The sequence below is a fragment of the Hemitrygon akajei genome, chromosome 26, assembly GCF_048418815.1.
Source record: "Hemitrygon akajei chromosome 26, sHemAka1.3, whole genome shotgun sequence".
Classification (NCBI taxonomy): domain Eukaryota; kingdom Metazoa; phylum Chordata; class Chondrichthyes; order Myliobatiformes; family Dasyatidae; genus Hemitrygon; species Hemitrygon akajei.
The window spans coordinates 38886145-38903759 of record NC_133149.1 but is presented as its reverse complement, the minus strand read 5'-3'; the positions used below and the strand labels follow the sequence as shown (position 1 = coordinate 38903759).

The 17615-nt window shown below is 39.4% G+C and overlaps 1 protein-coding gene across 1 annotated transcript in view; it reads left to right on the top strand.

The window, feature by feature from the left end:
- Positions 1-17615, top strand: part of sorl1 (sortilin-related receptor, L(DLR class) A repeats containing) — a 201557-nt gene that overhangs the window by 26424 nt on the left and 157518 nt on the right. The window lies entirely within an intron of this gene.

The following is a 17615-nucleotide window of genomic DNA, read 5'->3' as shown; positions in this document are numbered from 1 at the left end:
TATCGATCAGGACTGTGGGAATGATGGTGTTAAATGCTGAGCTGTAGTCTACCTCCAGTTGATTTTTAATCTGTAGTCTTTCACTAATACTGGGAATTTTGCCCAGCATTTATCAGACACAGCACGTCTTAATGCAGCTTGTGACTGGTACTGATTGACTTGATTAGCTCCCACTAGACCTCCAACATTTCCCTTTATCCCCATGCAGAACATTTTTGGATGTTACTCCAATGGGGTTTAATGATGAAGCAAGCAGGCTTTCCTCTGATAGCCTGGGGCAATTCGCCATGGTGATTGACCAGGCCCTGTACAATATTGCTAATGTTTCCATGGTGCTAAATTATTTTCACTCACTCACTACAGTTTTACCCAATGACCCGTAAATGCAAACCAAGAAAACAAATTGCATATAAAAATTCTAAATATTATTCTCCTTTTTCTTCCTGTTTTGTCAGCAAAGGATAAGGTACATATCTAAAATGTGTGTGTATACATGATTCTGATATAAATTTACAATGAGTGTAATTTTATTCATTGCTGATAGAAAATTTCAATGTCTAATCATGCAGTTTGTGTTTGACAATACTGCTTTGTGTGGCACTGTCAAATATACACTTAGTGACCGGTTTATTAGGTACATGAGTGGAAACCAGTATTGTCTTCTGCTGCTCCAGTTCACACTCTTTAATGTTTTGTGTTTTCAGAAATGCTCTTTTGCAGTTCACTGTTGTAACGTGTGGTAGTTACTGTCATCTTCCTGCCAGCTTGAGTTAATCTGGCCATTCTCCTCTGACCTCTCTCATTAACAAGGTGTTTTGTCCACAGAACTGCCACTCACGGGATTTTTTTTCTGATTGTTTGTTTTATGCACTGCATGTGTTTTGTTCTATAAACTCTAGGGACCCAGGAAATCAGCAGTTTCTGAGATACTCAAATCATCCCACTTGGCACCAACAATCATTCCATGGTCAAAGTCATTGAGATCACATTTCTTCTCAATTCTGATGTTTGATCTGAACCTCTTGACTATGTCTTCATGTTTTTATGCATTGAGTTGCTGCCACATGATTGGCTGATTAGATATTTGCATTGATGAAAATGTGTATGTAATAAAGTGACCACTGAGTGTATAACCAGCAATTTAGTTAGCCCAATGGAATTCATGCATGCCCACTTAAAGGAATGGTTGCTTCTGAGTATTTTGTCAGGTATAAAGTAAAATTTAGGGTATCAGAGGTAAAAGTTTTTTTTTAAATTTCAAATCTTTTTGAGAGAGATCCTGTTATGCAATTATAGATCCTGTCTTGTTCAAAGTAAATTTATTATCAAAGTCTGTATATGTCATATATACTACCCAGAGAATCATTTTCTTGCAGGCATTCACAGTAAATATAAAGCAACACAATAGTATCAATGAAAAATCAAACATGGCAGAATTATGCAAAAGATAACAAACTGTGCCAGGCTGTGATGCAACAAGCCTGTATACCCTCTACTGCACATGTATAGAAATTTGTTAAAGTTTTGAATGACCTGGTGAATCTTGGCAAACCTCTAAGGAAGCAGAGGCATTGCCTTTGGTTTCTTTGTAATGCCACTTGCATGCTAGACCCAGGACAGATCTTCTGAAATGATGATGCTGTGGAATTTAAGGTTGCTGACCCTCTTCACCTCTGATCCTCTGAGAACTGGCTCATGGACCTTCATCTTCCTCCTCCTGAAGTCAATGATCAGCTCTTTGTTGTAGCGCCATTCAGCCAGATTTTCAATCCCTCTCCTATGTGCTGATTCATCACCGCTTGTTTTGTATCCTCTAGCACAAAACAACTTGATTGTTGCACAGAAAACAAAGAAGCATAAGAGTCAAATACATTTCGGAGCATAAAATGGTGTATTTCCATGAGAGTTTTTCCATCTTCTGTTTCATAGTTTTGTCTTTAAGATGTTATTAAAATAACTTGTCAATTTTGTTTTTAAAGCCAGGAATGCACATCATTCAAACTGAACTAAAACGGCAGGGTTTTTACAGGAGTTTGAATTTTGAATTAAGGTGGAAAGATGCTTTAGGGTGTTTTTTTTTTAAAAAAGAGGTAGGGCTACAAGTAAGGGTCAGATAATGACTCCCTCTGAATTCTTGCAGACACCTGATATGAATTCAGTTGTCCCAGAATAGCTAAACACGAGGTGAAACATTTTTGTTTAGGATTTTACTGTTTAAAATTGACCAATGAAAGATTTTGGCAAATTTTTAGCATCATAATTGCTTGCTGACAGTTACAGAACATGCATCATATTTTCCATTGCCAGTTAACTCCTCTGCTACATCATAATGACATTAGAAATGGATTAGTTATAAGTGTAACACCCTGGGAAAGGTTTCACTGCTAACGTAATGGTCTTTTTGTAGAAGTAGTGTTTGGATTATGGTTAGAGATAACAAGTACTTTGGAATGTGAGCAATTGGGAGCAGGTTTGTGAGCTGGGGTCTTTTGTTCGGCGGGAGATAGAGGGAGGACGCTGGAGGGAACTGGTCGTAGGATTCAACCCCGTGGAGGACTGTGATTCAATGGAGCAAGGGGGCATGGTCGACTGAGGATCGGCAAATATGAATTTGTGAAGAGTTGAGCTCCAACTTGTACACATTTGACTGTTTATAATGGGCCCTTTTTGTTTTTTTTTACTAACCCTTTAAATTAAGATTCATAAATACAATTCCTTTAATTGTATGCACTGTGCTGTCTGTTATTTCCTAGCAGTGACTTGTAACAGGGTAGGAAATTACACAGCATCCACACAAAGTGGACTTTGGAGTGGGAGAGTAGTCTCAATCATGGGTTTGGGGGACTGGAGTGTGTATTCCCTCGATTTAAGCAGCTGAGGAAACCAGAGGGGTTTATGATAAGCTTTATGATACATCAGGTATTTGATTTATCCAAAATTCCCCCCCCCACTCAATATCTTTTATTACTGAGATGCAACACAGAGTAGGCCCTTTGAACTGTTCTGCCCAGCAATCCCCTGTTTGTTTGTTTATTTAAACCTAGCCTAGACACGGGACAATTTACAATGACTAATTAACCTACCAACCAATAGGTCTGTGGGAGAAAACCAGAGCACCTGAAGAAAACTCAGTCACGGGGAGAACATACAAACTCTGTACAGGCAACGCCGGGAATTGAATCTAGGGTGCAGTTACTGTGAAGTGTTGTGCTGACCACTATGCTACCATGCTGCTCCCTGAAGAGTGAAGGGTCTTTGTCCTGAAACCTCTCTCTCTCCCTCTCCCTCTCTCCCTCTCTCCCTCTCTCCCTCTCTCCCTCTCTCTCTCTCTCTCTCTCTGTCTCTGTCTCTGTCTCTGTCTCTGTCTCTGTCTCTGTCTCTGTCTCTGTCTCTGTCTCTGTCTCTGTCTCTGTCTCTGTCTCTGTCTCTGTCTCTCTCTCCTTTCAGCATTTCTAGTTTTATTTAAAATTTCCAACACGTGTAGGTTTGCTTTTCTGGTGCTCTTGTCTAAGCAGACCAAAATTTATCAAAATAAGTATGACTGAGTAACAATGTAAAATTAAGACAAAACATGTGTATGAATGCTAGTACCAATCTTAGCACCTGAAAGATTAAAGGAAGAACAAAAACATGATGAAACTTGAAAGGAGATCCACAAAAGAGGAGTATGCAAATCAGTTTGGAAGAGCTTTTGAAAATAACACAATAATGATGAAGATAATATAAATAGAAAAAAAAGGATGTGAGCTTGTTTGGCAAATGAATTTCACTATACTGAATCTTGAATACTTTAGTGAGCAATAAAAATGGATGTATAAGGGAATAGAAGGAGATAGCTATGCAAAAATCCTATTAGCTCTTAAAGTTTAAATGGAAACAATCTGGATATATCAGGATGAAAGCAGTATTCCAAGGTTTAAATTACAATGAGAAATTAGGAGCCCAGTTTGTATTCTCTGTAATCTTGGAGGTTAAAGGCAAGCATAGCAGCACAATCGTTGTACAGCACCAATGCTCATCAATAGGGGTTTAACTCCTGCTTCTGTCTTCAAAGAGTTTGTATGTTCTCCATCTGACCACATGGGTTTTCTCTGGGTACTCTGGTTTCCTTCCACGTTTCAAATACACATAGTTCAAGTTAGTTGTGGGCGTGCTATGTTGGTGCTGGAAGCGTGGTGACACTTGTGGGATACCCCCAGCGCAACCCCCGGACTGTGGTGGTTGTTAAAGCAAAATGGCACATTTTACTGTATGTTTTGATGTATGTATGACAAATAATGCTAAACTTCACTTTCAAAATGTTAAAGAGGAAAAACTCTAGATGAAACAAAAGAATTTCAGCTTTAATAGAGCACTTGGTAACATAGTTTAAAAATTCAGAGACAGGTTTTGCATGAATAAAGCACTTCTACACTTTCGCCCTTTTTTTCCACGAAGGGCAACAGACATTTTAAATCTGAGATTAATATATTGTCTATCAGTGATGCGGGTGAAAGATGTGTGATGTGGATTACTGATCAGTCATGAGTTCACTGAATCATGGAATTATAGTATTTGAAGGGCCAAATGGCCTACTTTTCATACATTTTCAAGCATTCCTTGGAAATAGTATAACATTTACTCATCTGGGTCTCTGGCCCAGGCTCACTTCACCTCAAGAAGCATTGTACAAGATGTTAGACACATTGAATCACTATGGACACATAAAGCAGAAGGAGCATGCAGCAGGTTTCACCACCTACTATCTTACAAGTGACTATCTAACCCATCAGTGGGAATGTTTGAAGAGTTTGGAGAGAGTTTGTCTGCTACCTTTAGACCAATAGGAATCAAATGGATGCAAATCATTCTTGAAATTGTACTGCAGATCAAGAAAACTAATTATATTTAAAAGAGAAACAACTTATTTTGGATGTGAGTTGGTTGGAGTTTTGTGATTTATATTTGTGCGAGCCATAAATAGAGGGTGGGGGGAGAACCTTACTCTATTGCTGTGATACTCTAATGTCAGAAGGCCAAAATGCTGGAAAAAATGAAATTAAAAACACATATAGCAAGACTTAATCCATACCTGTTTTCTGGATTGATGAATACAAGATAGGCTGCTCTTGGCATATTTGCATATTCTTTTAATCCACCATAATTGCCATCTTGAGCATGTGTTCTAATCTTTTATGTTGATATAACATTTACAATAATTTTGCATATTTGCACCCCATTAATTCTCATCATCATTTGTTTCCAACATTCTTAACATAAATGAGAGCGTGTTTAATATGGGATTATTAAGAAAAACACATTGATAAATTGCAAGGATGCTGAATGTTTGACTTGGTGACAGGAAGCATGGTTTGATGGGTTTTTTCAGTAGCCCTTTAAGATGGAGAGGGACTGGGAAAAGTTTAGGGAGTGCTCCAAATTGCTGAAGGAAGTTCACAAGTGATGGAGTTGACCTGTGTGTATTTAATCAGTCACCTCAGCTTAGTTTACTCAAATGGCAATAGTTGAGGTGAACGATCTTCACTGATAATGGATTGGTAGGGATCCACCAATCCATTACCAATAATAAATACTTCTGACTTTTTTTTTCTTTTGCCTTTTTCTTAATTTGATACCCATTTATTCATGACAAGTAGCTAAGATACTAAAAGCTTTCATTATCGACAATTTTAAAGCGATCTAAATTATTCAACTTTCCATTACTACATATTGCAAATGAACTGTGACCTTGGATTCGTGAATGGGGGAAAATGCAGAGGAACAGAGCCACAAAATGCTATTAACTGGTAGTTAAATTTAAGCAGCAAGTTGTGGGGTCCTTTAGTGAAAAACTTGGTTAGGTGTATAATGGTTTCTCACCTCACCAGGCAACTGTCAACTTCTGATTATTTCTAGTTGGTAAGTGGGGGAGTAAAATGACTCTTCATATCAAAAGGGGTCACTTGGGCCTTTTGAATCTATGTTGGTTCTTGGTACAATGCACCAACCTCCTTTCTTCCCTGTAACTTACTCTCTCTTGCATTTCCATCGGCTATCTTGATTTTCCTACCACTTGCTTAAACTCACATACAGTGGCTTATTAACCTCAAGCACTCAAGATGTGGGGTGCCATGCATAGCAATACGAATGGTTACAGGTAGAATGGGCATATTCTGTAGACAGACAGCAATGGAAGTCCAAACTGAACCCGAGGTGCTTGTGGTCTGTTCAGAGTTTTCTAAATCCAGTTTTTGTGATTTTTTTATTTAGCATTAATTTTTCTGATGCAAGAACTTGTCTGTCAATTTGTTTGGTAATCTCTCTCAAATAGCAGGCTGATTGTGATCAGATAATTTGTTTTAGAAATGCTGATAGAGAGAAAAATATTGAATATCACCCAGAAAAGCTCCCCTGCTTTGCCTTCAAATAGTGCCATACCTGTTTAAGATATCACATGAGAACAGTGCAGCAGTTCTGTGATGCTGAAATGGAGTATCAACCTAGAAATTTCTTGAGCATCTCAAGTAGCAGTTTAATTTTGTGCATTCCGGCAACACGGAAGTGCTGCCAACAGAGAAACAGCTGGCTGTCTGAAGCAGTAATATCAGTAAGTCTTAAATTTTTGCATGCCTTCTGAGTAGCAGGGCAAAAAAGTGTTTGTTTTTTTTTGAATGCATGGTTTCTAGCTGATCCTTTTTTTTAATTCCTTGGTGTTATAATATCAGAGGATCTTTTCTGGGACTAGCATTTAAGTGCCATCACAAAGAAGACATGCCAGCACCTCTACTTAGAAGTTTGTGTGGTTTTGATATGTAACCAAAAACTTAGATGCACATATCCTAACTGGTTACATCTATGTAAACAAGTCTATCACAGGCAAAACCCTCCCCACAATTGAGCACATTTACATGGAGCACTGCCACAGGAAAGCAGCATGTATCATCAAGGCACCCCACCATTCAGGCCCATGCTGTCGTCTCGCTACTACCATTGGGCAAGAAGTACAGGAGCCTTTGGTCTCAGATTGCCAGATACAGGCTCCTGAACTAGTGTGGGTAATTTCACTCATTACAACCCTGAACTGATTCCACAAGCTACAGACTCACTTTCAAAGACTACAATGTGTGTTCTCAGTATTACCTATATGCACAATTTGTCGTCTTTTGCACATTGATTGTTTCACCATCTTTGTTCATGTATAGTTTTTCATAAGTTCTAATGTATTTTATTTTCCTATAAATGCCTGCATATAAAGAAATCTCAAGCTCATATGTAGTAACATATACATGCTGGGTTAATTTTTTTTCCCTTTGGAGTCGAAAATCCTTTACAACAAATTAAGGTAAGTCTGAATTGTATACTATTTTGAAGGGTTAAGTTTTGCCGATTAGTGGTATGAAAATGTCTAACTAAATGATTTCAAAATAATTCCTTCGCTTTCAGTTGTTAAAAGTTTCTCTGGGAGTATTGTATTTCACTGCAGATAGATTTTAGCACTCAACTAAGATAAATGTATAAAAATTGTTTTCCTCAAGAGGCCAATACAGTGTGTATCAATAACAGTAAAAACAGATTTTTCACCGACTGCAGGATCACTGAGGCTATACTACAAAACTGTTGTTTACATAGCTTTACATTTTTCTTTGTGCAAATGGTGCTAATATTTGGAGAAATGAAGATGTAAAAGATTGGTGTGACACTTGAGTACTGATCTTAAAGACCAACTTGGTCATACCATCAGCTATGCATAGAAACATAGAAATTAGTTGCATGAGTAGGCCATTCAGCCCTTCGAGCCTGCACTGCCATTCAGTATGATCATGGCTGATCATCCAACTCAGAACCCTGTACCTGCTTTCTCTCCATATCCCCGATCCCTTTAGCCACAAGGGCCATATCTAACTTCCTCTTAAATATAGCCAATGAACTGGCCTCAACCGTTTCCTGTGGCAGAGAATTCCACAGATTCACTACACTCTGTGTGAAGAAGTTTTTCCTCATCTTGGTCCTAAAAGGCTTCCCCTTTATCCTTAAACTGTGACCCCTCGTTCTGGTCTTCCCCAACATCGGAAACAATCTTCCTGCATCTAACCTGTCCAATCCCTTTAGAATTTTATACGTTTCAATAAGATCCCCCCTCAATCTTCTAAATTCCAGTGAGTATAAGCCTAGTCGATCCAGTCTTTCTTCATATGAAAGTCCTGCCATCCCAGGAATCAATCTGGTGAACCTTCTCTGTACTCCCTCTATGGCAAGAATGTCTTTCCTCAGATTAGGGGACCAAAACTGCACACGATATTCTAGGTGCGGTCTCACCAAGGCCTTGTACAACTGCAGTAGAACCTCCCTGCTCCTGTACTCAAATCCTTTTGCTATGAATGCCAACATACCATTTGCCTTTTTCACTGCCTGCTGTACCTACATGCCCACCTTCAATGACTGGTGTACAATGACACCCAGGTCTTGTTGCATCTCCCCTTTTCCTAATTGGCTACCGTTCAGATAATAATCTGTTTTCCTGTTCTTGCAACCAAAGTGGATAACCTCACATTTATCCACATTAAATTGTATCTGCCATGAATTTGCCCACTCACCTAACCTATCCAAGGCACCCTGCATCCTCTTAGCATCCTCCTCACAGCTAACACCGCCGCCCAGCCTCGTGTCATCCGCAAACTTGGAGATGCTGCATTTAATTCCCTCGTCTAAATCAATATATATTGCAAACAACTGGGGTCCCAGCACTGAGCCTTGCGGTACCCCACTAGTCACTGCCTGCCATTCTGAAAAGGTCCCGTTTACTCCCACTCTTTGCGTCCTTTCTGCCAACCAATTCTCTATCCACATCAATACCATACCCCCAATACCGTGTGCTTTAAGTTTGCACACTAATCTCCTGTGTGGGACCTTGTCAAAAGCCTTTTGAAACTCTAAATATACCACATCCACTGGCTCTCCCCATCCACTCTACTAGTTACATCTTCAAAAAATTCTATAAGATTTGTCAGACATGATTTTCCCTTCACAAATCCATGCTGACTTTGTCCGATGATTTCACCTCTTTCCAAATGTGCTGTTATCACATCTTTGATAACCGACTCTAGCATTTTCCCCACCACCGACGTCAGACTAACCAGTCTATAATTCCCCGGTTTCTCTCTCCCTCATTTTTTAAAAAGTGGGGTTACATTAGCCACCCTCCAATCCTCAGGAACTAATCCAGAATCTAAGAAGTTTTGAAAAATTATCACTAATGCATCCACTATTTCTTGGGCTACTTCCTTAAGCACTCTGGGATGCAGACCATCTGGCCCTGGGGATTTATCTGCCTTTAATCCCTTCAATTTACCTAACACCACTTCCCTACTAACATGTATTTCCCTCAGTTCCTCCATCTCACTAGACCCTCGGTCCCTTACTATTTCCGGAAGATTATTTATGTCCTTCTTAGTGAAGACAGAACCAAAGTAGTTATTCAATTTGTCTGCCATGTCTTTGTTCCCTATGATCAATTCACCTGTTTCTGATTGTAAAGGACCTACATTTGTCTTGACCAATCGTTTTCTTTTCACATATCTATAAAAGCTTTTACAGTCAGTTTTTATGTTCCCTGCCAGCTTTCTCTCATAATCTTTTTTCCCTTTCCTAATTAAGCCCTTTGTCCTCCTCTGCTGGTCTCTGAATTTCTCCCAGTCCTCAGATGTGCCGCATTTTTTGCTAATTTATATGTTTCTTCTTTGGACTTGATACTATCCCTAATTTCCCTTGTCAGCCACGGGTGCACTACCTTCCCTGGTTTATTCTTTTGCCAAACTGGGATGAACAATTGTTGTAGTTGATCCATGCGATCTTTAAATGCTTGCCATTGCATATCTACCGTCAACCCTTTAAGTATCATTTGCCAGTCTATCTTAGCTAATTCACGTCTCATACCTTCAAAGTTACCCTTTGTTTCTGAATTAACTATGTCACTCTCCATCTTAATGAAGAATTCCACTATATTATGGTCACTCTTACCCAAGGGGCCTCACACGACAAGATTGCTAACTAACCCTTCCTCATTGCTCAATACCCAATCTAGAATGGCCTGCTCTCTAGTTGGTTCCTCGACATGTTGGTTCAGAAAACCATCCTGCATACATTCCAAGAAATCCTCTTCCTCAGCACCCTTACCAATTTGGTTCATCCAATCTATATGTAGATTGAAGTCACCCATTTATAACTACTGTTCCTTTATTGCACGCATTTCTAATTTCCTGTTTAATGCCATCCTCAACCTCACTACTACTGTTAGGTGGCCTGTACACAACTCCCACCAGCATTTTCTGCCCCTTAGTGTTATGCAGCTCTACCCATATCGATTCCACATCCTCCAGGCTAATGTCCGTCCTTTCTATTGCGTTAATCTCCTCTCTAACCAGCAATGCTACCCCACCTCCTTTTCTTTCCTGTCGATCCCCCCGGATGTTGAGCTCCCATCCTTGGTAACCCTGGAGCCATGTCTCTGTGATGCCAACTATATCATATTCATTAATAGCTATCTGTACATTCAATTCATCCACCTTGTTACGAATGCTCCCCGCATTGACACAGAAAGCCTTCAGGCTTGTTTTTACAACACTCCTAGCCCTTATACAATTATGTTGAAAAGTATACGTTTTGCAGGATAAAGCTACCAGGCTGGGGTTGTGGCTAATGGGGTGAGAACAAGGTGAGAGAAGCCTGCAGTAGCTGTTGGAAGTGTGCTTATTTATGGTTATGTTGATAAGTTTGACATGGGCATACAGCCTACTCTCTGCTGGCTTCCAACATGCATAACTGCCACAGTGTACAGGATTTAGCACAATTCTTGAGTCTGCTGAACTCCCTTGTTGAGTTTCACTGTCATGCCCTCCACTGAACCCTGTACCACTCTGGTCTCCTTGTGAGAAGCGGTGTATGTGAGCAGCATGCTGATGATGCCAGTATTTAAGGCACAGCTTCTAGATAATATTTTATCAATCATTCAGGTAAGGCTTGACACTTGATTTCCCTCTTATTAAATAATAAATAGTTTGAGTTTAAACAAGATAAGAGCTTATTAATTGATTTTGGGTGTTGGAAAGTGAAAAGTATCGAATGACACTGTTATGTAGATTTGAACTTTATCCAGTTAACAAGGAAGGCTATCAAAGCTTGTAGCAATATCCAGACCATCTTGAAAAATGGGATGATAAATTGCAGATGGAATTGAATGTGGACAAATGTGGGGTGTTGCGGTTTTGGAGGACAACCCAGCATAAAACTTGCACTGTGAGCAGTTGGGCATTGAGGAGTGAGGTAGAACAATGGAATCTGGGATTACTGACCTATAATTCCTTGAAAATGGTGTCGTGGGTGGATGGGCTTGATAAAGTATGTAAAGGGTTAACATGGTCAGTTTAAAAAAAATATATAGCAGTCTGTGTTCTGAAAGAAAACTGCTGATGATCATTAGATGTGCTAAGCCATGCTGAGCCGTATTTTTCTTGGAGTTAGACTGTATCTGACACTCCAAGGGAGGAGTTGTAAAGTTTGATGGCCACAAGCAGGAATGACTTCCTATGACGCTCAATGTTGCATCTTGGTGGAATGAGTCTCTGGCTAAATGTACTCCTGTGCCTAACCAGTACGTTATGGAGTGGATGGGAGACATTGTCCAAGATGGCATGCAACTTGGACAGCATCCTCTTTTCAGACACCACCGTCAGAGAGTCCAGTTCCACCCCCACAACATCACTGGCTTTACAAATGAGTTTGTTGATTCTGTTGGTGTCTGCTACCCTCAGCCTGCTGCTCCAGTAGACAACAGCAAACATGATAGCACTGGCCACCACAGACTTGTAGAACATCCTCAGCATCATCTGGCAGATGTTAAAGGACTTCAGTCTCCTCAGGAAATAGAGACAGCTCTGACTCTTTTTGTAGACAGCCTCAGTGTTCTTTGACCAGTCCAGTTTATTGTCAATTCGTATCCCCAGGTATTTGTAATCCTCCACCATGTCCACACTGACCCCTTGGATGGAAACAGGGGTCACCGGTGCCTTAGCCTTCCTCAGGTCCACCACCAGCTCCTTAGTCTTTTTCACATTAAGCTGCAGATGATTCTGCTCACACCATGTGACAAAGTTTCCCACCGTAGCCCTGTACTCAGCCTCATCTCCCTTGCTGATGCATCCAACTATGGCAGAGTCATCAGAAAATTTGTGAAGATGGCAAGATTACCTATTCTGTAATTTGTAATATGTAAGAATATACCTATTCTGTAATTTATCTCGGTACTGTCATGCACGTAGTTAAGTCTGGCTCTAGCCTGTCTTGTGTGGGGTTATCTGAATGACTATATCTTTTCTGTAAGGGGAACTGCCGGTTAACTGGTGGATCGAGCAGGAACAGTCACAGACGGTTCCTGTTTGAGCAACTAACTGAAGTGCCCTGGAGGTTTTGAATAAAGAGTTTGTACTTGTACGGTCTCTGAGTGACTTTATCCAGATTCGACTTACACAGGGTCAAAAAGAGAGCTTTTGGCACATTAGCCTTCCTAATCAAAATGTCGAGTACAGGGGTTGGGATGTTATGTTGAAATTGTATTCGATGTTAGTGAGGCCAAATTTGGAGTATTGTGTGCAGTTTTGGTTACTTACCTGCAGGAAAAGTGTAAATAAGGTTGAAAGAATGCAGAGAAAATGTACAAGGATGTTGCTTGGACTGGAGGACCCGAGTTGTGGGGTAAGGTTGAATAGGTTGGGACTTTATTCCCTGCAGCATATGAGAATGAGGGGAGATTTGATAGAGGTATACAAAATCAAGAGGGGGCGTATAGATAGAGTAAATGCAAGCAGGCTTTTTCCACTGAAATTGGGTGAGACTAGAACTAAAGGTTAAGGGTGGAAAAAATTTAAGAGGAGTCTGAGTGGGGAATTTCAATCAGAGTGTGGTACAAGTATGGAGCAAGTTGCCAATGCAAGTGATGGATGTGGGTTCAATTTCAATATTTAAGAGGAATTTGGAGAGATATGTGGATGGGAGGAGTATGGAGAGCTATAGTCTGGGTGCTGGTCAATTGGACTAGGCAGCATAACGGTTTGACATGGACTGGAAGGGCTGAAGGATTTCTTCCTGTACTGAAGTGCCCTACAACTGTAAGGTAGTAGATAATTAAACAAGACAGCTGGAGGATGAGCTTGCACAGACTTTCCCATTATGATCCAGCATGAGTGCAAAAGATACGGTTGAAGTTCTGGTAACCATTTGCAATCAGATATGTCAACTGCACGTTCCTTCTCTACTTATTCTTGAGCTTCCCTGGCACAACAGCTGGCATGAAGCTGCTCCATCATAAATTGAAGTAGCATTGATTTTGAATTTTAAAAAATGTATTGTATCATGCTGTCTAAAATTGTAATGGTGGTGCTCTGCCAATGTATCAACAATGCAAGTTTTTTAATATACTAGCCACAGTAACTATCTCTCAGTAAGTGTATCACAAACAGTATTCAACAATCCTTCCAGTCAAGCAAGCAGCATTAGACATAGATACATAAATGCATTTATTTTCTTGAGCTAAATGAACACCATTTGCAGTTAATTAAAATAATTACACTGGACAACAAACATTTTGTTCCTGAATATTTCTGGATGCATCTTGTGGATTTTGGGCTGCTGATCATGAAAATCGCCATGAAATCTTGCTATCGCACTCCATTTAAAAAAAAAATTGCCTATGTTGTTTCAATTCATAAATTAAGTCAGAAGAATTGGTGCCAAGATTAGGGAAGGCACTTCAGTTGGTCCACAAATCAAACAGGTCATCAGTGACAGGCAGTTCGAAGAACTTCTCATGGAACCAGAGAAATTTTGCATGGAAGGCATTCAAGGATGTTGTTGAAAGTTTTCTTAGCAGTAACAGAGCACCAAACTACGTGCAGCTGGTTGACAACATGCTTCAACTATGCAAAGCCATGAAGTGTAACTGAAGATTCATTTTCTGCATTCCCATTTAGACTTCCTTGCAAATCTTGCGCTATCAGTGATGAGCATGGTGAAACGTTTCACCAGGGTATTATGGTTATGAAGAAAGTATCAGGGCGACTGGAATCCATCAATGCTGGCTGATTATTGTTGGACATTTAAGCAAGAAGCCTCAGATGCTGAGTACAAACGAAAATCATCAAAACATTTTTAGCTTAGTTGAACTATTGCAAAATGTCAGCACCATTATGCAATTAAATGCATTACTTTCAAAAGTTAATTTCTTGTTTATCCAAGTTGTATTTGAGTTCGGCCTCAAAAAAAAAAAAGTTGCTTCTGAGGAAGCAACACTTCTTTTGGGGGGGGGGGGGGGCAGGAATTGCTGTCCGGTGTTATCTCTGTTTAGAACACAAGAAGTAAGAGTAGACTGTTTGGTCCCTTGTGATCTGTGCCTTTTTGGCTGTTTTTTAAAAAAAATCTTCTTGTCACTTTCCTTCATTAACCCCATATCCTTTCTGCTAACATTCAAAACTCTTATTGCTTTCCTTGAATGAGCCACCAAAGGTTTACTGGCCTCTGGTTAAGGATTTCCCCCCCCCCCCCCTTCTCCAGTCAATAGCCCACCCAATATTTTGTGACCCCCCCCCTCCCCCAATTCTGGACATCCCAGCAGTGTCTACACTGTACAGGTTTGCCTTCTCTGGAGATAATTTTAATTCTATTTCACCACCAAATGATGAGCTGGCTAATGGTAAAACTGTTTTGCCACTTGCAGAAGGCTAATTTTACAAAAATCTTTGTGAATTGTAATAGTTATCCCAGCATGGTGGTTCAAAAAGGTTCCTATAGTATTGAAGAATCACTAGGACATTTACTGTTTGCAGTTTCACATGTCTCCAGTTTGCTGTTTGAGTTTGCAGTATTTGAACTTGCTGAAAAATAATGTGTTGGCAGCAGCTCTAAAGGGGTTGGCAATTCTGTAATATGAAATGCCTTGCTTTGTGTTTGACACAAGTATTGACAGGCTGTTTAGTTTTGAATGCTCATAAATGAGCCAAATCATGGTTGAAAAGAGGTCCCAATTTGGATTGCCTTGGTACAGTCAGCAACTATACAGTAAACCTTGAATACCTACAAAATAAACTAAGGGTTTTCATCATGTAATGCAGGTAACTGAATGCGTATGTTTTCTGAAAGTTGGTGATTATAGTTTTTAAAAGATCATGGCATTCAGGAGAGTAGAAGACAGACATACTTTATTGATCCTGAGGGAAATTGGGTTTTGTTACAGCCGCGCCAACCAAGAATAGTGTAGAAATATAGCAATATAAAACCATAAATAATTAAATTATTATTTATGGACAGTGGATTTAAAGACAGTGGATCACATAACTGCAGGAATTTTTTGATTCATTTGTGACCTTCATTGAAAAGCAAGACCACAAGTTTACAATATGGATGAGATGGAGCTAGTAGTATGGTGCTGTTTGTCAAGCAGCTCTTTACCTAATGAAGGCAAAGTGTGTGCTCACTTTCAGTTAACAAGGACAAGAATGAAGTCCTGGTTTGTGGTAATGCTTTAATAGACATAAACCTAAACTTTTAGTTGATGAATACCTTTTTGAAAGCAATAGGCTGTTTGTATCATATATTTGTCTGTTATCTTAAAATGCTCCAAGAAAAGCCTGGATGACTATGGAGTGTTTTTCATTTTGTTCCAGAGCAAGGAAAAAAAAAGAAAGGCTGGGTTTGCCTCAGTTTAACACAGCTATTCATCAATTAGATAATTGTAGGGCACACCATCCACGAGAACTTGTGTTTTAGAATATTCCTGCTGATTACCTGCCTGTCATTATCACAGCTACGATCCAATCAAATAAATCTGTGGGTGACAGAAGTTCAAAAGTCCTACAAGAAATCTTTCATTCACAAATTACTCAATTCTGATGCAGTCTGCAAGATTTTCAAGCTTCAGTTCATTTAAGATTGCATTCATGAGACTGCTTTTAGTTAGAAGAATGTTAAGTCTATCATGCTGAGAATGTCTTGGAAAATATGGCCAAGTGTGAAGTTTAGGGAATCATCATAAAGTGAAGGCAAGTTGAAAAGATTTAATATGAGATAACCAGGGACATTTTTGTCAATGACAAGAAATGTTTCTAATGAGAATCCTATTAGCAAGTTTACAGAAGTAATGGAAGAGTGTTTGATGAAGATGAGAACTGAGAAATGATTAATGCACAAATAATTTCTTAAAGCCAAAATGAATGAAAAGACGAGCTAGATACACCTGGCAATAACCAGATTTCTGAAGTGCAGCTACTAATATAAAGCTGCAGAAATGATGAATTTGTATTTTTACTGAATGCGCTGTATTCTGGATAATGGGGTCATTGGTTAATCAGGGCAATGCTTAAAGAACAAAAACTAATCAAGAAAATAACTGGAATTCCCTTCGTTTCTGGGACATCATGTCACTTAATTGGGACAGAAGACTATTGCTGAAATTTCTAATTGGCGTCAATTACATGCACATGTGTGGCTGTTAGACGCTACACCATGTTAAGAGTGAACAGTTTTTAAATAGTGTCAGTTGTGTGTGTTGTTCAAAAAAGTGTTTTTTATTATTTGGCACTGATAGTTGCAAGGAAGTAAGACAATTCGGAACTGTCTTTGCCACTGTGGTTTTAAGCATTCAGGCTTGGAGATGCCAAAAACGGCCAGAAATGAAATGATTTTGCTACTTAGTTAGGAACTACAAAGAATTTGAAAGGTATCGACAGTCATCCTGACTGTTCCAGTGAAGATCAATAACTGGAGGATGCAATTGTCAAAAACATTGTATTGTGGCGACCCACTTTCTGCGCAGGTGAACCAGCTCACAAATAGCCAGCACGCGGGGGGAAGACTTTGGTAATGCACCTCTGATGTCATTTCCGCCCGGAGAGGGCGGGCGCTAGGGATTAAATGCCAGCGCCGCAAAGTTTGAATAAACTAGTCTCGAAACAACTTACCAACTGTGTGTCGTTATTTCAGCGCAGTGTGTAGCACATCGCTACAGTATTGCATTATCTGTATTAGGTGTATACGCTGGCTTTGTTCATTTACGATCAATCAAAAGAATACAGCAGCATACACTGGATGAATTCCTCTATCAGTGACTGCCTATTGGGAAGGAACCAATACAGCTTTATAGTACAGTAGTAGTAATGGTAGTGTTGTAATTTGTTTTGTAATTTATTTAAATACATAATTTGTTACTAAGTTAAATGATAGTTTCTTTTTAATTACCATTCTATTTCCATGAAACTTCGGCTAATGGAGCAGCCACTTAAATGGGCCAAAATGTACTCATACTGATTAACTAGAATTCACTGTAATTTTTTCTCTAGTCTTGCCTGCTTACTTGCTGCTTCTCCTTATGGAAATGTTTCAGAAGCTCTCATTAATCAATTTCATTAACATTGGATACAATTGTTTCTCATGTTGAAGCTAAGACTATGAATATTCATAGCACTCCAAATGATCTGTTTCCTCTTGTTTATGATGTGTAGTGTAGTAACAGATTTTCTTTAGTTTTAAGTGATGTGAATTGAATCGTTATACATTACTGCACTTGTAAAATATTAAGTGGAATGGAGAGACAT